The 22,180-nt window shown below is 33.7% G+C and overlaps 1 protein-coding gene across 18 annotated transcripts in view; it reads right to left on the reverse strand.

The window, feature by feature from the left end:
* Positions 1–22,180, reverse strand: part of LRRC4C (leucine rich repeat containing 4C) — a 487,862-nt gene that overhangs the window by 119,614 nt on the left and 346,068 nt on the right. The window contains exon 1 of one of the 18 annotated variants that reach the window (XM_021540318.4): positions 5,190–5,208. The exons of the other annotated variants lie outside the window; for them this stretch is intronic. The gene's annotated coding sequence lies outside the window, so the exon portion shown is untranslated. Of the gene's footprint in view, positions 1–5,189; positions 5,209–22,180 lie in introns of those variants that run through there. 18 annotated transcript variants of the gene reach the window in all.

A 22,180-nucleotide genomic window follows, 5' to 3' on the forward strand; every position in this document is an offset into this window, starting at 1 on the left:
TATAATGTATCATGTTAAAAAGTCAGGCTCCTGCCACAATTATCCATTGTGAAAATATATTCACACAGTGTTCACAAAATTTTCTTTTCCATAGGTCATTTCAAAGGACATGTATGTATGTGCATTTTAAAGGGTTACATTAAATGGAAAATACAGACAAGACAGCAGAACTTCCTAACTTTATTTTTCTAAGTACCAGACTGAGCTTCCTCCAGAATCCATAACATTCAGTCAGAATAGCATTCTATGTAAGAGCGGATTAAAGGAACAGAAGAAGCAAATTATTCATGGCATTCCTAGAGGTGACAATAACATTAAAATTTCTGTCCTTTTATATATTCCCCTTCTATGCATTTACATCTCATTTTCAAGATAATTTGGTTTCTAGTAAAACACTTCCAGTATTGTCAAGTTTTCATTTTTGTTGTGCTGACTTATTGTAGGCAAGGCAGCAGTAAAACAAAGTGAACAACCAACCTCCAGATAGATATGAGCAAAATCAACCTCTTTTCCATGGATTCATTTCTTTTTAGCTAAGAAATTTTCCACCTTATTTGAGCTGTTATGCTTAGTGTTTTGTACAGCATGATTGAATGGACAAATCACTTCAGACCAGAAATGTTCTTTCCTATGCCCTAATTAGCCACTTTGAAATGCACGGCTTTTTTAATAAAAGAAAAATATTATGATATTATAAAAAATATAATCTCCCCAGAACATTGTTTTATCTGTTATAGTTGTTGTCTATCTGTTCTTCTTTATTCAGCAATGCATTTTCTGAAAACTGTTTTGCTGTGTTGTGTGACATAATGGGGATACAAACTCTGTTAACCAGTCATGCCTCTTCATTTTTCTTGATGAATTTTGTTCTGATTCCCTGCCCTGACTTTATTAGAATCCAAATGAACAGAAACAACCTTAATGTCATAATTAGGTAATACTGGCTAAATAAACCCAACACAGACAGTGAGAGACTAAACCAAAAAAAAAAAAAAAAAAACTACTCCGTTAATTCACACATTCAAGCCCTAGCCTTTCAATCTTCTAGAAAAATCCCCATAGCTTTTTGGTAAAATCTCCAAATAAACCCATTTGAAATTTTATCTGAGAAATGCTATAATGCAACAGAATTACCTTTTGGTTAAACTATTACCAAACTTCTTTTAAAGTAAAGCATCAAAATAGCATCTTCCAGGAGAAACCATGTGTCTGTGCTCTGGCATTTAGTGACTAAGAGCATAAGTCAAATGAATAGATGGATTAGATAAAACTATGTTAAGGATAAATTAAGTATTGATAAACTTGATAAAACACGATATTACTCTGGTGTGCCATAACACAGAATGACATATGGCAGAATCAAATGTCAATTTAAAATACTGTAGTGGGCTACAGACTTGAATCAGCACGGTGATATGACAAGAATCCTAAATAACAAATAAAATAATTGTAAGAGTTGTCTCTAGTAGTGAAAACTTCAAACTTTCATTTCTAATTTAGCCAAATAGAAGACTACAGAACAAAAAAGCCCATGACACACAAAAACCAGATCCAAAAGCCAGTAAATGTGATTACTATATTTTCAGTTAATTCTTATCTCAAGAAAAATGATTCTATACTTAAATGTTTGAACTCTTGCTAGGAACGAGGCTTAGGACGAATTTCAAAGGCAGACTAGTAACCAACATTAAAACTGTTAATTTCACAGTTACAATCATTGACACTGATTCACTCAGGATGATCAGTCCTGAAGGAATCTCATGTATGAATGTACATACAAACAGTAAGAGAAGCTTTCTACTTTGAAAACTGTACAAGAATAAGAGCACATTACTGAGATTTTTAAAATCCTATATCCATAGTACTGCCTTGGTCCATTTACAAATCCTATTCCTAACTCACTTTTTGGGTTGTATGTTGGCAGTTACAACAGTCCTTTAGTCCTTTAAAGAAATTCATTCTACAAACAAACCATGATCCTTTCTTAAATATTTTTTACATCAAAAGAGCTATTTAATCAAAATTAGCTTCATACTTCTTCAGTTATGGACACAATTTCTCTGCTTCTAGCAGAAAAATAAGACTGATAAAACATGGTAGAAGCAGACACGGTGTGTGGTTAACAGAGTAACACAACCATTTTATACATCATATGCTGCAGTTGTCATACAAGTTTTCACTCTCATGAGAACAGAGTATACCTTCTACCAAAATGTTCTATCTTCACAAATTGTCAGGATTTGACAAGGGACTCATCTAGGAAAGCATCAGAAAAAGAAAATAAAAATTATTTGTTCCATGTAAGCACTTGGAATTTGGATTTCAATTGGAACACTCTGAGAAATGAAGGCATCTGCTCTACAGAGACAACATCAGCTTCCATTTCACACAGAGCAAAGAGCAAGTAAGTGAAAATGTATTTTTCAAAGAAATAACAATAAAAAAGAAAATAATTAATAAGCTTGACTTCTACAGGGGAAAAAAAAAGTGGTGGTTAGTATGTAATTATATCTAAACTGGCTGCCCTGGAGACTGATATAATTTTCTTTTCTTTAGGAAGAATGCAAACAGAATGTCTCACAATCTTTCCAATGAACTAAAACATGTAAGAACCATTTAAAGGGATGACAGGGCATTAATTAATTTAAAAGCTCCTGAAAAGCCTGTTAGGAAGAACACTATACGAACAGAATTTTTATTGGAGCTATGACAGCTATAAAACAGATCTTTCACATTAGTTCTCTTATTTTACACAGTTCTCCCAACAGTCACTTACAACCACTTGTAAGCATTTCACTCCATAACAACAGAGACTCCTCCAAGTCTGGAATGGGACTCAAAAAAACAACCAACCAACTAGGTCCTTACTGCTCTGATAGTGGGCAAAAATTCCTTACTAACCTCACTCACTGACAGCTGAGTTCTAGCACAAGCCATACTTTCTCTATACATTCTATACCAGCCATTTTTTTAAATTCAAAGAAAGGAAAAGACACCTGTTACTGTGTTCCTCCCACCTAAGACACCAAGTTAAAAAGCATGTCTATAAGGATATAATATTTATAATTTATGTTTACAACCAAATAAATACAATTAAAGCACTGTGAATGGACATCAATCACATCTTCTCAAGGACATCAGCAGTTCAAACTTCCATCAACTTAATAAGTCATTAGAAGACAGGAAGAAAATAACTACAACAAGAAAAAGACCTAAACATATTCTTAAAAAAGAAAATCAGGTTCATGAGATTTCATAAGACCTACCTGTCAGGCAAGGGATCCTTTGAAGTCTAGGTGATGGTTTTAAGTACAGGCTAGATAAATATGTCAGGAATTAGTTGCTATCTTCATCTTATTTTTGAAGATAGAGCTAGCCTACTTATCCTATTCAGGTCTCTTTTAATAGAGTCCAACTGATCCTGAATGATTGATAAACTACTCAGAGTGGGTTTCCTTGCTGTATAACACAGCAAAAACCTATTTAGTAAGAGTTATCTTTTAAAATACTGAATTAGGAGAAACTGTGAAGTAGCTAAGAGAAGGTGTTATTCTAAATCAGCAGACATAAAGACCTTGGATGATCACCATTGAGTTTCATAACTTAGGTAGGATTAATACTCCACACAGTCAGTTTTGGCTACTAAATATGAAAAGTAGCTGTATGGCCATTTCTTAATATGCTACTTCTAGCCATACATAATGATGCCACAGCAGAAAAAAACCTTCACATCATATTTAACTAACAAGTAATATGGAACCTATTTCCATAGCCTTGATGTCAATTTACATTATTGGCATTAAAGCTACATTCGTAAGATTCAGGGCAAAATAAGTTAATTTCTTGTTTATCTTTTCTATGGAAGTTACCTGAAGCTTGAGTTACAGTTGTCATATGTTAATGTAAAAAATAAACTAATATTTGTACAATAATAAAATAGCAAATCCTCTTAAATGTATTGCCAAAACCTTTGATAATATAACAAAAATAATAGATCTAGACAAGAAGCAGCATGAGAGATTACAATTTCCAGCTGAACAACAGTCTGAGTTAGAAACAAGCAACTGTAGATGACCTACCAGCTATGTACTTCTCATTTTAAATGGCAGTACCAAAGAATGGATGAATTCAAAATAGACATTGGACAACTAGAATATAGAAAAACATGGAGATCTGCTACCAGCCATCTGGAATAAGTTTCCTCTTACTTGCCTGAGTAGCACATTTTAAGAATTCAAGCTGCAAACACATTGAAGTAACCCAAAAATCATTTAACAACTTGACATATAGACAGAGAAAGAGCCGAGGCAGGAGCAATGTATGTGGTTCCCAGGAGGATAATCCACCTGAGTTATAACATTTCCAAATGTGCTGCATAATGTATTAATAGGACACAGGTGCCTTTGCTGTTGCATAGAAACAGGTGCACTGAGGCGAATCAAGTTATTTTTAATAAAGTAATTTCCATTTTAGACAACATAAGGTGGAGATTCTAGAAACAGCTTCCAAATTCTGAAGTGCCTGTTGCTGCCCACTAACACACAAGTCTCCATGCTTTGCAAAAACACATTATCATGTTGGATTAAACATCAGAACTGGAGATAGGATAAAACCTTGGTGCCAAAATTAATCCAGGAAACACTACCATTCAAGCATATCTACCAAGATAAAGATCTATAAAAGAAAAGAAATATGCCACTGGAGGTTTAACTGACAGACAAATTAACCAAATTAAGTCCATATCATAATCAGGAGGAGAAAAAAAAAGGTAACTAGATATGCTGTAATACTATCACTACAGCGTAAAATCTAAATAATTTTGTAAAAACAACACACTACCTTTATTGCAAACAGCTGTAATAATATTACAATACAGTCTCAGGCTCTGATTGTAAAACAATGCTAGAGCAGTATTAGCTGTACTTGGATAGAAACATCACAAAAAACATGGTGTATTTCTGAATGCAGTATCAGCAACACATTAGCCAGGTTGGAATCCTTTTTTCAGAGAAACAATCTAAGCCAGCATCTAAGATTGGCATGTAAAACCTCTAATGAACACAATCCTTTCATCTCAAGCTCATCACTAGCCACAAAAAATTATTGAAATGCCATGCTTTTGGAGAAAATCTGGCTATCATTGGTTCTAGAGGCTTCAGAACTAATCATAGTCTCAGCAAATTACCTACATTTTAAGCAGATTGTTTTCTCTTTTTTCACTTAAACTCTTCTGAAACTGTGCAGTGTTAACAAACAGCTGTAGCATTCCAGCAGAGAAATAGTTCATTTAACTGCTAAGCACATGATAAATAGCTTCAATTATTTGCAGTCCAAAGGAGCAGTGTTTTATGCTGATTAAAAGATTTGGTACCTTAAAGGCAGAAGTATATGCCCTAATAGCATTTTGGCTGCAGAATATACTTAACTTTTTGTACTAGATTTGATCTGTAAAATCCAATTCCTGGGATATGCTTCCCTATTTCTGCAGGATCCAACAGCAACCCCATTGTAGCTCTAGTACATCTCCAGTCCAAGTGTATGCAAAGCTTTTTATGGGACTCTGAAAGTAAAAGATTCCATAAAAGAAATCATAATCACAGTCTATAAAACAGTATAGTCTAAAAATAAAGAAGAAATGGAGATGAAAATGAGGATACAGATGGGTAATTAAAATTTTGTTTTTATATCTGTTATTACAAACCAAGACCTGCATTAACCCTGACCATAGGGGAAAAAAATAACAATGCTGAAAAGCATGAGTACTTTCCAGTATACAGTGAAATACCAGATGCAGTCTATATCATGCAATTAAATATCATTAATAAATATCATATACTGTTAGATCAACAGTTTTCAGAACCCGTGTTAGGAAGTAGAAGACTTAGGGGATGGCAAATGTCAGGGTCATTTCTCATTTTCTGATTGAAAAAAAAAAATTGAAAAGGTAGCTTCAAGAGAACAATAACCTAATCTTCAAGCAGGGAAACCTTGATAATTATGAGCCTTTCATTTTGCCATATATTAACAGCTTGTTATGATTTCTGGAAATTTTATGCACAAGCTTCTTCAGATAATGCATCTTTCTTACAATGAAGGGACAATTTTATATTAAACAAACTGAGAGAATCATTTAAGTTTCTATGTCAGCTATTGACTTCCTGTGTGATTTTGAATCTAATTTCATTGTACATTTCCCCATCTGTTTTGAGAATTCTATGATACTACAATAATGAAGATAATGTAAGATACTAGACATATGGATTCCAGCCCTCCTTAGCAACAGAAAACTCATGGCTTTTTGTCTCCCTAGGAAGACAACAATGGATGTGCAGTCTTAACATCCTGAGAAGAAATATTTTTATCAGGGACAGTGTATCTTGATTAACTGTATGTCTGTAGAATAAAAATAAATTTCAGGGCCATTAGGTGAGAGCTTGCAGATTTTTTAATTCAAAGCTCATAATCCAAAATTTTTAGAGTATTATATATTTTAAAAAAGTAATTAAATATGTGTGTGCATAGTCTACACAGATAATGCTCATACACAGAAAAGACTTCTGTAATAAGAACATTGTCAAATTACATCCATCACACATTTGTGTACCATACCTAGCAATGTATGTCCTGATGGGATAAAGCTTCTGAGACCACAGAGAATATTTGTTCATATTCTTGAAAAAAGTCAATTAATGATAAACACTTTAACCAAGATCAATCTAACTTCTTAATTGACAGTTTTTATATTATTTGTCACTAGCCCTTTGCTTAATTCCATTCTGCACTCATCAGCAAGACCTCTAAAAGTGCTTCTCCAAAATTCCTTAAGATAATTTTTTCATTTCCTGTAAACACAGTAAATATGAAAAAAAGGTATTAGTATATTTTCTTAGGAAGAAATGCAGAATAAAATTAACAGTATCATAAAATATAATTGACTGAATGTTCAAAAGTGCAGAGTCAAAAGAAAATCTAAATATTCCCAGAGTTAACTACTTTTCCTTCTACTTCAGGAATGTACAATAGTCAGCTTTATTACTTGCCTTTCTCAAAAACTGAATAATAAAAGCAGGACAATAAATGGATCCAATTATTTGTATAAAATATTGTTCTTCCAACAAAATGAGCAAGACCAGTGTTTTGTATACCTTCCCATTTGCTTAAGCCAGTCTGAACTGAATGCAATCTTTCAGCATGTTGAATGGATGTTGCATTAAAGCACTAAGAGTGCCTAAATCCTCGGAGATCCTGGTGTCAGAAAAAGCAGGTTTAAAGAAGGGCAAAGGCCATTCTCTCGGCCATTACCGTTCTCAGATGCAAGCCTGTTGCTCAGTAGAAAAGCATTCATGGAAACTACACTCAGCAGTGTCAGCTCTTTGAGATGGCTCCCTTCCTTAAAGAAGGGAAGGCTTTTTGAGAGGCATTCCTCCTCATTGCTTCTGCCTAAGAAAGAACAGATGAAGGTACCTCTCCAAACACGAGAGGACTTGAACCTTGGTCTTTGGTAGTTCTATCCACTGATAGGAGACTCTGAACACTTTTTTGGCACAGTGAGCAGGATAAACTAGATTTATACTTTTCTTTAGTGCAGACCAAGGTATTTCAGGGTAAAAAAATTATATCTCTGTACTCACTTGACAGTTAATGCAATGTAATATCATTACTAATGTTAGGCAGATATTATTGCCTTATGAATTTTAAATTTTCACCTTCCAATTGGTTTGTTTGGGTGGTTTTTTTTTAACTGAGCTTTTTTTTGTTTGTTTTATTTTGGTTTTTTTTTTTGAGTTTTTTTCCTTCTGAACATAGTCTAGTAAATAGGCTTACTAGAAGGGATCTTTCACAAAAATTACTGGCAGACTGTAAACACTTGCAGCAAAATATTTTCAATTCATTCAATGTATTTATTCAGAGAAGAAGCTGAAGTCAGATTTATATAATAATTTCTTTCATATTTAAAAATTCAAAAACCCATATTAAGTCGCTGTTTACTGAACTACATAAGAATTATTACTGTAATTTAAACACAAAATATTTGCAAATAACTAATAGATTGAAAAAGTTACCAATCTGATTTCAGACAGGTGAAAAGTGTTGAAAATAAAGCATTACTTACCCACTCAGTGTAATCACATTTTATCCATCTATTATAGGTGTGTGGAGAAAATCACAAAAGCAAAACATAAATAAGACCTGTATGAAGAGGTTTATTATTGCAGCTTGTGAAAAAAATAAAATCAGTGTTTATCTCTGCAGGTGAGTCTGGGTCTTCCAATCATGAATTAATTTGGAGGAGAATCTGAGTTACACAGTGAAATATAGACTGACTAATTCTTATTTGCCATAAATTCAAATTTCAACACTTTTCTTCCAAAACTTTGGTGAAAATTTCAGATAAAACTTCATCTAGTTTTATACAGTATTAGAAGAAATAATATTTTTAACTAGATGAATGCATTAACTTTTTCTACCTTTTATTTTCCTATGGGGGTCTCATACCCTGTCACTACCTTTCAAAGACAGCAAAAATATACACGCAATTTTTTTTTCAACTTTTGAGTCAAGATGTGAGTATGATTTTTAAAGACAATACCACAAATATTCTCATTAATATTTGAGACTAGAAAGGGCAGAGATTAAAGAGATTTTACAAGTCATATGTACAAGAAATTACCTGGAATTCACAACCACTTCTTTTAAGCCTAATTACAATATTCTATAACTAAAAAAGAAATTAGTTGAGTCTATTCATCCAAAAAAAGTTACAGATATATTAAATTGACTAATACTTCTTTTGTAAAATCCCATATAAAGAGGAATATGGGAAAGGGAGATTTTTTGTTTTTTTTCTCTATAGAGGTTTTGTAGTCTATAAACAAATACTTTGTAAATAAACAGAAATAACTTATGTTCTTAGAGTAAATGCTTTTGTGGGAAATGAATACACATGGTGAATGTAGAATGATGCAAGTTTTATCATCAGCACCCTAGACAGCAGATATTTGGGATGTCTGCACTTTTCCAGTGACAGCAGGAATGAAGATTATGAACAAGGTGAAACATGGTCTTCCAAATAATGTCTTAAAATACCTTCCTTTAACACCTACAATACTGAAAAATAGTTTACATGCATACAAGACAATGTTGCAATAGGATTACAACATGAGACTCACATGGTTTATCAGATACTATGGAAGTTCTGTAATACTTTTCAAACCCAAATTATTTCACAAAGGACATGGAAAATAAAAACTTACACAAAAGGTAAAACTCCGTCTGAACAGTAGTTTAAAAGACTTAATAAAATCTAATTTTTCCTCCCATCTGGGTAGGAGCTATCATTAGTACCTAGAAGAAAACTGTTTTATTAGTTAATCCAGATATTGTCCTAATGCTGGCAACCCTGCAATGTAAAGTATTACAAATTTCAGACTCTTGTCTCTTGGCAGATGAAGGGATCAATATTAGTCGTTTCCTCTTTATTCCTGGAAAGTTATGCACATGGAATTAGAGACACACTTCATAAAATAGATTTTGGATGGATTATAATTTTGTCGCTTCTTTGCAAAAGGTCTTTTATCCCACCAGGCATCTTAGATTACAACTTGATGTGCACAACTTTGACACAGCTACTTTCAAAACAGTAACACGTGCCCTTACATAGAAAGACAGACATTGCCACAGAGTTTTCTGAGGCTGTGAAGATGCTGAGACCAACCACGTACCTCAATCAAGAGTAAAAAATCAACAAAACCAAACCACAGTCACCACATCATAATCCACAATCCACACAATTAGATAATTAGAGTGATTGCTGAAAATGCTGCAAGCCAAGATAAACTCAGGGATTTCAGTGGGGGCAAACCCCAAACCTACCATATTGTTTTTCCCGTTTGTCAGCATTTGAAAACAGCTCATCTATTTTCATTTCAACTTTCCCCCTGAGGTATTTAAATTCCTTTGACTGATTGAGGTTTGCAGCATTTATTTCTTGATTTCTTAACAGCTAAACCAATTCTTCAGGAATGAAACATTTTAGTGTGCTAGACTGAAGGAAGCCCCTACAATAATTTAGGGTAAATTGGTCTTTCATTTTTATTAGACTTCTCTTTCTACCAAAATAAATACCAGTACTGGAGATTGACTGCAAAAAGTATTTCTGCACCTGTTAGCAACTAAAATCACATAAATTGATTATTTTTTATTTAAAGAATAAAACTAAAAATCATTAGCAAGCACCACTTTTATAACTTTAACACATGAAAACAATTCCAATGTGTGAACCCAATTATTACAGAGAATCCAGTAATAAACCAGTCCAAATTAATATGCCAGAAAAATAAAAAAGTATGGTTTTCTTACAACCCAACAGCGTTTTAAAAGACTGTCTGTTGAATTAAAGTTTAAATTAGATATGCTGAAGTTTATTCAGCTCTTGAAATTGAAAAAAAAATTTTAAAAAATCATTTTCAATCAAGGGTTCCAAAGGATTTATTGCAACCAATGTTCTTTAGAAAGAAAAAAAATACATATTGTAAAACATGACAAAAGTTTCTAATTATTATTCAGATAGGGGAGCCAAAGTTCAAACAATCACAAAATACTTGAAGGTGGAAGAGGACTCTGGAGATCATCTCATCTAAGCTCTCCTCTGAAAGCAGGGTCAGCCAGAGCATGTTCCCCAGGATTATACTCCACAATCTCTCTGAGCAATGTGTTTCACTGTGTCACCATGCTGATTTTCTTTTTCCTTTCCAATGTACAAATGGTATTTTGCAGAGATAAAAACATGCTGTAGGGCAGAAAGTGGAAGAAAATTGATCTTGATGGGTTTCAAGAGCTTCAGAAAACGTGAAGTTGAAACGTTCAGCTCAAATAATAATCAAATTCAAGATGAAAAATTCACATTTTGGGTGGATATTTAGAGGAATGGTGTTTGTATAGTTTTACAGTATGTATGGAAAAGACTTTCAACATGAAACTTGACATAAACTTCTGCACAAAAAATCTACAATATTGAATTGAGATTTGCATCTTGACTCAGCTACATCCAGTTCCAAAGGATCCAAATAAATCAGTTCATCACAATTGTGTTCCACTGTTTGGTGGTGGTACTTACAATTTTTTGTGTTAAATTGTTCTGGCATTTGGGGCTGATTTTGCCTGCCTCATAAAAGACAATGGTAGAAGAGTTATCTGTATTCAAGTAAGCCAGTTCAAGAGGTCTGTTTCAAATCATAAAATTACTTGAACTCCTTATCATCATTTGATACCAAGGTATCAAATGACCTGCACTTTTTTCCTAGAAGACAGGATAACTTCTTTCTTTCTATACCTGGAGCTCTGAAAATATTTCTCTGCAGTGTCCACATGGGGTCTGTGACTGACTAGCCCAATTCAGCCATTGCAGTTAATATCCTTTAGAGGTGATTATACAGCTCTCCCTTTGATCCTTTTTCCAAAACTCAATTCATTCTGCTAAACTCTATACTACATACCAGGCTCAATTAATCTTTCCTTGTAAATCCTCTGACCTCTAATAATTCTCACAGCTCTTATCCACACCTTAAAAATGTTTATTCTTTTATCCTACCACCTCTGAGATTTTAAGGTCAGATACTGATAAAGTTCAACATAAGGGGAAGTATGCCACCAATATGAAGAAGAACACCAAAAAGAATGCATAAATGTAAGTGGAGATTGCCTCTCACTGCTTTTCCCATCTGCTTTGAGAATGACACCTAATCATAAAGGCAGAAAATCCAAGAGAATAACAAGTAGAATAAAAATAAAACAAAGCAAAATAAACCCAAAACAAAACAAACAAAAATACCCAAACCCCAAAAAAACCAAAACAAATTAGCTTTGTATGAATTCTTTAATTTTCATTAGAAAATATGGATTGGCATTTAATTTTTATTCTTGCTATGAAAAAAACTACCTGACACATAAAATGTAAATGAGATCCCTTTCTTCTGTAATCTAATTTATAATTGCATTCCATTTGCAATCTAGCTTACACTTGTATCTCCTACTGATTAGAATGTAGATTACTGCAGAATATCATGAGGGGGGACTAATTTAATCTCAATCCATGAATTTCCAAGATGCTTTAAAAACCTTAGCAAATTTACATCTATTAGATCACGAACTTCTCAGAAGAGCTGATTTCAATACATATCTAGTAGAATTATTGCTAGTAACACACTGGGAGCAAAAAATGATTAGCATATATCTTGCCATTATCTACTTTTTAAAAATAGATAAGCTGAGTCACAAAGTGCCAAGTGTATTTTTACATTACCAAAGTAATTTTTAAGAACAGATTTGTTCCTATGTGCCGTGTGGGTACTTTACACTCAGGTTCTACAGAAACAAGATTTACCACAGAGATGAAGATGTATGAAGATATGATAGGCTTGACAAAAACTGTCTGCAGTGTCAGCTGGCTGGGTGGAGGCTGTAACTTCTTATAAGGTAAACACTGTAAAGCTAAAATAGCTGATTTTTCAGAATACATGAGATATTAGGAGGCAATCAAGCTTGCCTAATGGCATCTTTCTGTAACCAAAGTCCAGCACAGAGGCCATACAGTGTAGTTATTAAAGACAAACATGGTTAATTTAGACTAGTACAGACAGCAAGTATCTCAAGGATATTTTGTAGGATATCGTTTTCTGAAATAATTCCTCCCTTCAAAATAGGCTGAAAGTAACTTTAAAAGTTTTACTAGTCCTTCTAAGAAAGGTTAATCATTATAAAAGACTACAGGAGTTCACAAAATATCTGCTCCAGAAACTGAGAGCCTCTATCCACAAGCAGGAATAAATGAAGATTTGTTCACTTTCACCTGACATTCCTTGGGCACCTTCTGAATAAAATAAACTCAGTTTGAAGGATTGAGATTGAAAAAACTGCTCAACTGCCAGTCATAAGAGCAGCTGAAAATCTTTTTCCTTGCCCATAAAAACACTCAGTATGTAAAAGTTGGGTTACAAGGAACGGTCAGATATAGGAACAGAAAAATTTTGGAAAACAGAAAAAATGTTAAGGACACAAAGAAATTATTCAGAAATCAAGGATGAGAATAACATGAACTCAATTGTCTTACCACTATGACTTGTACAGAACTTAACATAAAAAAGTATGCTTTGATTTGATGGCAATTATTTTCCTGTAATAGATGTGATGAACAAGGTATTTTTGAGGAGACTTTCAGAAAAAGAAACTTGCAACAACTTCTTGTATTTAAACAAAAAAAAAAAATAAAGGACAAGGATGTTTTATTATGCATTTTGATACAATATTTTAATCATACATCAGTTATTTTATTTTTGTATGATTTTTAACCTTCTTTCTGAAATCTTAAATTAATTTTTAACATAGAGAGTTTTGCAAAATAAATTTATACATTTCCATAATAGCTTAAGAAAGTAGCTACAAAATATGTCAGGGTTAATTTCAAAGAGAAAAGGCCCGCAGATTTTATAATAAAAAATCTTATTAAAAGAACTTTTAATCTTCCTGTTGCTCTAATTTCAGGAAAATTTCCTTTAAATGCATGAAAAAACTCAACAATTTTCTGTATTTTCTTCCTCAAACATGTTTTTTTTTCTCACAAAAGAACACAAAATTAGAAATTTTCTGTATTCTGATTAGTTATTTTTGTTTGTTTCTTCAATCTCATACATATCTATCCATAGCAATGAAAGGGCTGAAACCCAGCACAGGCAGCAAATCCATTTTCATAGTGTACAGAGATAATAATAAATCATCTTAAGGTCCAGGTTTATTGGAAATGACTGAAATACATTACAGGGCAGCAATAAATTCAATGGTTGGTTTGCCAACCAGTGGTGTGGAATTAAAAATGCATTAAAATTTGTAGAAAGGAAAGTAAATAGCAGAGAGTTTAGATTGGTTTTGACATAGTTAAATGAAGCATTATTTCTCTTTGTGTGGTTAATAAAATAAAACGCTACAGAATATGAGAAATATTCTCTTTTCAAAGCTGAAAGGTGAAAAAAATCCATTATTAATTAAATTTAGTGCTTATTCTCTCCACTGCATGTCAATGATGCATTTCAGATGAGAAGTGCAATGAAAGGTTCTTCTCTTTGCTTCTCCTGAAGCTACTTCTATAGATTTAACAAACATGTTCTGTTCAAACTTTGTAGGTACAAGTGTAAAACAAACATATATTTGCACAGGAAGACCTATTGTAAAAACAACATTAGTAATTCTAATAATAATAGAATACTACAACACAATTATATAGTTAACCCAACTCTCACAACTTTCCCAAGATTTGCCAGACCATTGCCCAAATTTTTCCAGAGGAGCAGGAAACAGTAAGAATGAAGATATAGGAAGTAGCTGCTTAAGACATACTCCATGTATAAGGAAAACTTTATGGGGAGATGTGAGTTAATCTTCTAAGGGCTCAGTTGTCCCAGGGCAGGGTCTGGCAGTGAGGCTGAAAAGCTGTGCAGCTGTTACGCTGAGCAAAGGATTTTTAGAGCTCACAGAACCACACTTTCTACAGGAAGAGGTAAAAATGCCACTGACAGGGTGTTTTGTCCCATGCCAATGATTTAGGTAGGTATCCAACTCTCTGTACTGTCCAGCCTACATCCTAGAGGTGGAATAAGCCAATACATGTGCCAAAATTATGTAATAGGCACTAATAAGAAAAAGTTTTTGAAATGTACCCTTTTTTTTCAGCTAAAGCTCTAGGCATGGCAGAAGCAGGTAAATGCCTTTAATTTTCTTGACCACTTCAGCTATTTCTGACTACAGCCATTCCTCACTAGCTTTCAAACTACAAAGACATTTCTACCAGATAGGGCAAAAGGAGGAAAAAAAAAATCTCTACTGGTATAATTGGGAATCTTTTATGCTTATTTTGCATTGACCAAGCAGACTGCTTGGAAGGAAAGAACTCAAAGGAAGAAAGAGGTCATTCATTGTAACCAATGGAGAGAGAAGAATAAAATTTCAGAGGTGAAATATAATTAACCAAATTGTATTTGATTATGACATGAAGGTTATCAAATTGACATTCATAGTGTCAGAGTCTTATTTCATAGTTTTAACACTGAGCATGGTCAAAACCATCTCTGTATGTATGTATATAAAAACTAAATAAAACATCCTGAAAATATTCTTAGAAATATTCTGAGAAATATCCTCACAACTTTCCTACCCCACCTCCCTGTTGACATGTTATTTTCACCTATTTTGCAGGTTCTGCCTGCTCAGCTTCATGTTCCAATTAAGCCATTCCTACTGTAGAAAAATTATTGTTGTTGACTGTGTCAAAGTCACATCAACAAAGATCAGCTTCTGCTATTCTATAGACTGGCCTCTATCCCACCTTACATAAATCTGTCTCTTTTTTTTTTTCCACAGCATATAACTGAGATTCTTGGAAATATCTCTGTTTTCAAGCAAGAAAATACCTGGATCCCCAATAATAACATCTATTGTGATTATACCAAATGGCAAATCATTAACTTCTTTACCAGTTCCAGTGCTTTCTTTTGGCAAATAAGTAATTTGGGAAAATCCCTCATGAAACAAGTTCCTAACTCTACTCTCACTGAAACAAAGAAAATAACATTTACAGGTACAATCAATATATGAATATATGACTGAAAGAAAAGTGGTTTTACCTAAATAAAAGAAAATTAAAGCCTTTTCTCAATTAAAAATGCATATATCTATGAAGAGACATCAGATACATCATAATGAGAACTGCCTCTATGTAACATTAAAATAAATCCGGATTTAATCTATAAAAATATAAAGAAATTATGAAACTATTATAATAGCACCAAAATTTTAAAGATCTGTTTAAGATTGGAAAACACAAGTTTGGTTTTATAAATTTTAGTGCACACACTGCACTACAGATACTCTAAGACAGCTGGAAATATTTACATATGCAATGTGTAGTCAGCCTATGCAAGTTGGAGTACTAATCCCTCATGCTTCAGGAACACAAACTGCTAATCTCTGCCTGTCGTCAAGAAGACTCCAGAGCATCAGTGGGTATTAGAAGTACACAACTCACAGTGAGAGATACTGGATTGCGTGAATCTTATCTTCATCTGAAAAAAAATAAAAAACAAAACCCCAAAAACCCAAACGCCAAAATCCCACCTAAAAACCAAAGCACAAATCCTAAGAAAATGCCAAAACACTTCAGATTTTTAAAATGTGGTGTTGGCCATTGGATTAATCACAAATATAAAGATGGCTTATACCAAGTTATATTATCAATTTCCATCCAGGCAAATGTCATGATTTTCTTTCATTTTTTCTTAATTTTTGTTACAGTATTTCATACAGCTAAAGGAATTACTGATAGACATCCCTAACACATCATCTATAATCACTTAAAACAAAGCAGGATGCATCCATCCTCATTTTTCTAAAAGACAGGGTGAAATGTGAGATGTGCCTATTTCCTGTAACAATATCATAGTATGTCTAAGCAAGATCAGATTCTCACTTGCCTTTGCATTCCCTCAATTTCTCAAGGTTTCCAAGAAAAATGTACATTTACCCTTTGATATTAAACACAAGGTCAGACAGAATAAGTGGTTGCAAATGTCCATTACTTTCCTGTCATCTGCTCAATTTGGGTTTCCAGCTGCCAGTGTCTAACATTGCCGCACCATTAAAAATTAAGGGACATTCAGATGCATTGATCTGTATCAAAAGCACTTTAACGGGAAAGAAAAAAATAAAAAAAGGCAGAAATCATAATTTTCCTAAAGTATCAAACTATTGGATGAAAATATCAGAAGGAAGAAAGGAACAGAGGACTCCCTCAGAGTTGCCCAGATGTCAATTGGTGCAAATAAGTTAATTGTTGCTGCACTCACCATTACTCCTCACCTTTGACGAGGCACCTTAATTTGGTCAGAAAAATAAGACATTCTAGAATACACAAAGGGTGTGTATATGTAGATTTTCCAGGCAAATACATTTTCATTTTTATTCGGGGATTCCAAAATAAACTAACAAGGTGTGTATTGAGAAATAAAAATATGTTAAATATACTGGAACCAAGGGCCATAGCACAGAATTAAACATTGTAATGGTAAAATATTCTGCATATAATGGCATTTGATTAACTTTTTATTCTCTTATATTTTGGAAGTTTTCCAAACAATTGAAACAAAATTACCTTGTTTTCCTTTTATCACATCTGGAAAAATCTATTATTTTCCAAGCAGTAATATAATCACTCTTAAATAGAAATGCTACCTCTATATATTTCTGCTATATCACTTTTGATGTGCTTCTTTTGTTCTGTTTCCTATTTTTTTTGTCTTTTAGAGTCTCTTATTAAAATTTTACAGAAGAAAAAAATTATTTCCTATATTAAGAAAATGTCTAATATAAGACTGTCTTTAGGAAATAAATTGTGTTTGAAAGGTAGTAGCCACCATAAAAATATAAACTATAAGTTCTAGCACCTGAAAAATAACTATAAAAGAGAGAATAATGAACAACAGGATCATATAGTAGATATTATTGTAACTACTAAGCCAATATAAATTATATGTTTGATATATTTTTTGCAAACTGAATGTAACTATAAGTTTCTTGTTTCCTTAAAACTGTTTCCTTAGCTCATATTTTAGTTGAATTTCATGGCAGGGGATGTGTAAAAATTTCAGTTTTTAGTATAAATTAATCATATTATCAAATTTGTTTAGTCAGATAAAACCAGACAGGAAGCCAGAGAGGTTTATGGAAGATCTGAAACAACTAACACCTTTCATCTAAGACCTTGATGAAATAAATAAGATTGATTCTTGACTAATGTTCTTTTTCTCCATGCCAAAACACATATGGCATGTTGTTTCTAAAAACTGGAAACCTGTGGAAATTGAAATATTATTTTATTTGCCACCTCCAAAGAAGCAGCAGCGATACAAGAGGAGAGTCTGCTTGTATTATGCTGTAAGGTGTGTGCACCCTTAATTTCAAGTTCAGAGCAGAGGAATACTATCTGTACTAAATTATGCAAACTTAGAGAACAGTCATTTTTTTCACCTTTGAGTTTCTCGTCTATTGGATCAGATATTCACCCTGGTGAGAAACAGTAAATATTTTATTTTCTTCTAAAATACAGATACAGTCGAAATCTGCTTTTATTCAGTCACTGAAAGTTTATGTTGGGATTTTTTTAAAGTTAGATGAGGGCACCTAGGATAAAATCACTTTTAGATAGCAGTCTAGAGACTTTTGAATCATGTTGATAGTATGTGTATGTAAATAGATATAAAATATTATTTTATAGAAATACTTAAAGCAATACTGGACTCACTATGATAATCACTACCTCCTGCATTAGAAGATTTTCTTTTAACATGCCTGTTTTTTAAACTGAATATAGTGTTTTCAAAAATACTAGTCAGATAATTATGAGTACAAAAAAAAATTTGTGAGTAGGACATAGTGTTTATATATTTCATCTAGGCAACTAGTCTAATGCTGAACAACTCACTTCTTCTTGCCAGATAATTAAAGGTTTGGGAACCACTCAGATGCAGCTGTTAGACATTATTAGTGGTAGTTCAGTAGAATGTATAAAGATAGTGAAATGCTACTGATCAAACTAAAAGTTGTAAAATGTTAAACGAACCTGCAGAGTTAACCTCAAATTAAGTTTCTATTAGTCCCAGGCTTAGATGCATGCCATGTAAGGAATGAAAGATTTCCTAGATACCCAAACTCCTCTTTCTGCTTTTGTGGTGTGGTGGGTTTGTTTTTGTGACATGGTCTGGTGAGATCCCTTCTGCTATTGGAAGTAGCCCTTACAAAAGCAACACAAAAATAAGACTAATACTTGTTGACACAGTTCCAGAAAAAAAAAAAAAAGTCTAACAAGACAAAATTACCTGTCTCAAACTAGAGACTGGAACTGAACTGAAGCCATCCAAGCCTCACAATGCTGCTGGCCCTCTCCTATGGTTCCTGACCTCAGGCAACACCCTTAGCTACCGGATGGACATTTGCATGGATCACCTTGGATCAACAGTGCTTCATGAATGCAAATTGCCATGAATATACAGCCCAGAAAGCACTCTGCTGTGTAATGAGTACACCTGGCGTTGTTGCTATTTGTCTTCAGTTCTATATTCACTCAGAGGCAAAGCTAGCTTGTTGTTCTTGCCTCTCACAGCATGCTCAACATGCCATTTCACTTCTCTTGTTTTCCAAGGTGCAATGGAACCAACCAGTAACTTTATTACTGTAATGTAATGCATTATATTGCATTATCTTCCCTTCTGTTAAAGTCAAATTGATATTTAGAACAGCTGACATGACACTGGCTGTCTCAGTAGCAGTATCTCCCCACGATTTCCCCAAAGTAAATTCAAAGAACCTATTGCATGATGCAAACATCTCCCTTTTAATCACCATACTGACTATAAAACTTTCTCATTTTCTAATGAACCTTTACTGTCCTGTGGGTAGTTGAAGAAGTAGTGCTACCTTTCCACTGCAAGCAAAAAAATAACCTATACTCTGCATTGAACATTATTTTAAAGGAGGCAGGTAAATATGTTTCTAAGGTTATCTTTAAAGGCCAGTTCAAAATAGCAATTTGGTGGTATAACATCTAAGTTTGATGTATCTACTCATTCACAAAATATATTCTGCTCTTACTATCTACAGAGAAATATGTGGATATTCAGGAAGTCTGAAACTAAAGCCAGAATTAGCTTAGTACAGACACAGACAGGAAATACTTTAAAAACCTGAAAATTTTGGTCTCTTTAGGGAGAAATTAATCCTTTTTTGAGAGCAGGTATAGAAATACTACCTTCTTAAATCCTGATTTCTTAGTTGGTGCACTGATTTTTTACTAATGCTGCGTTTAAGAATGACTGTGCACTTGTGTACTTCATTTTATCAACAAAACAGGTATAGTAATTGCTCTCAAGACTACTATGAGATGTAGTTTTCTAAGTGTTAATGACCTTGATAGTCATATACAGTAATATCTGTCTAAATGACAAGTATAATCCTTTAAAATGAAGATTTAACTATTGCTGTCACTCAAGTCTGGAGTATGGATACACTGTCCCACTGGGAAACAGGCTGTGAACTGGAATCACAAAAAGCCTTCTTCCCTTTCCTCTTGGATTAGGAGCCTTGCTCCATCTGAGCAGCAGAACCTACATTTCCAAAGCTCTGTCCTAAAATATACAGCTGTGTGGTGAGGTAGCAAGGGGTGTTGTTCTCTGTGGTCTTTATGACCTTTTCAAAATTTACAGTGAGATGAGCCTGGGAGCCCACTGCATCATTATGAGAGTATGGTTCTTTTCCCATTTTTATAAAAAGTAAAGGTAGATACTTGAAGCAGGAAGCTCTGTTTGTTGTCATGATGGGAAAGTTGATTAATTTAGTTGCACGTTTACCACAGTGATTTTCTACCAGACTTTTCTTTCCCCAGCATGGGCATGAGTACTAAAATGTAGAGGTCTGCAGTACTTTGAAACAAATTCAGAATTTAGAAGGGGCTGATCTGACACAGTCCCCACAACCAGAAAGAGAGAGTGCAGAAAGATCACACAGGCAATTAAAAGAGTTAAAGTAATGGAATCTGGCTTCTAGCTATGCCTTATGGATACCAGCTTGAAACTGCAGCATCCATAAAAATAATCCATATTCTATTAAGAGGGCTAAGCATTGCTGGGCAGCCTAGTTTTGTCCCTGTCAGAGACTAAAGCATTGGTCTTCCAGATGATCATTAATTTAAAAGAAACAATCATTAAGAGTTTCTAATCAGCATAAACTCCAGGCAGTAAGTTGAATTTTAGTTATAGTCAATATATAAATTTCCAGCTATTCACATAACATTTTATAATTTAAGTAAATGGCTTTTGTCATGGTTGACTGCATACTTGACCCTGATGCTCTTCCTGTCCCACATTTTTCCTGATTGTTGTACACTGACCTCTCATGATTTTTACAGTTCGGTAAGGTGGTGAAGAAAAGATGAAAACTCATTAACACTGTCAAAGACAGAACTTGTCAGGGTCATGTGGCATATATCATCCTCGCTTCTCTGGGACCCCCACAATTTAAGTCTGCCCTCACAGTCAGCTAGAAAAGTGAATACTTCAAAATGACTCAGTGCTATCATTCAACAATTATTCATGATAGAATACAAGCACAATGAATCAGACCAGATATAAGATACTATCAAACTGTTTTATATTACCATATATCACTCTCATACTGTCTTTTTAATGTTTTCATTTCAACTTGCTTCAAATGACTTCATAAAGTATAGAGCAAGACATCAAAGATTATTGTGTTGATCAATGCAATAAAGGCAAAATTTTAGTAATCACAGTACTAAAGCAAGGCAATTACAGGTCAGAAATAAAGAAGAAACTCTCTAATTTGAAAAAAAAAAAACAGGAAAAAGTACTCAAGACACTTAGAATACAGTTTTTATCCACATTTGAATTTGAGCAGCATTTACCATAATTTAAAACAACAAAAACACCACAAAAATTGTGCAGATATATTAATGAACACAAGCAACTCCTATTCCTTACAAAGGTTTGGTTTTAAATTTCTTTTGGAATCAGTATAATATTTTCTATTAGCTTTAACAGCAATTTCAGAGAAAACATCAGATAAGTATTTTCTCAGTAATACGGTATATCAGGTATCAAAATAGTTTAACCCTAAAGAAGATTATGATTTTTTCACAGCATCTCCTACAGTAACACGATTAATTCAACTAGAAATAGATTAACTGTTTCAACTGCCAAAACCAAATCCCAACCAGAAAATAAAACATAAAAATACCTGGAAATACATAGCCACATGTTGTAAGGAAACATCCAGACCCATCAATCAGCACTGAGCTCTATTTACACTCGGCTTTAATGGGCAAATTCAGTGTAGCTGTGCAGCAGACTAGCAGCATATGCTGCCCAACTGCTTCCACCTTCATGCTGTTGCAGGAAGCAGCATGTGCACACACATGCAAGCTGTGCCTCATCTAAAGATCAATGTGGGCATCAAGTGATCCTCTGATTAAAAGCCACAGGATATCCCCAAAGAACAAGCCCATCAGTTTTATGGAAACTGGATGCTAATATTTTTGGCCACTTCTTGCTACCCTCTATGAAAAAAA

The sequence above is a fragment of the Lonchura striata genome, chromosome 5, assembly GCF_050655825.1.
Source record: "Lonchura striata isolate lonStrDom1 chromosome 5, ASM5065582v1, whole genome shotgun sequence".
Classification (NCBI taxonomy): domain Eukaryota; kingdom Metazoa; phylum Chordata; class Aves; order Passeriformes; family Estrildidae; genus Lonchura; species Lonchura striata.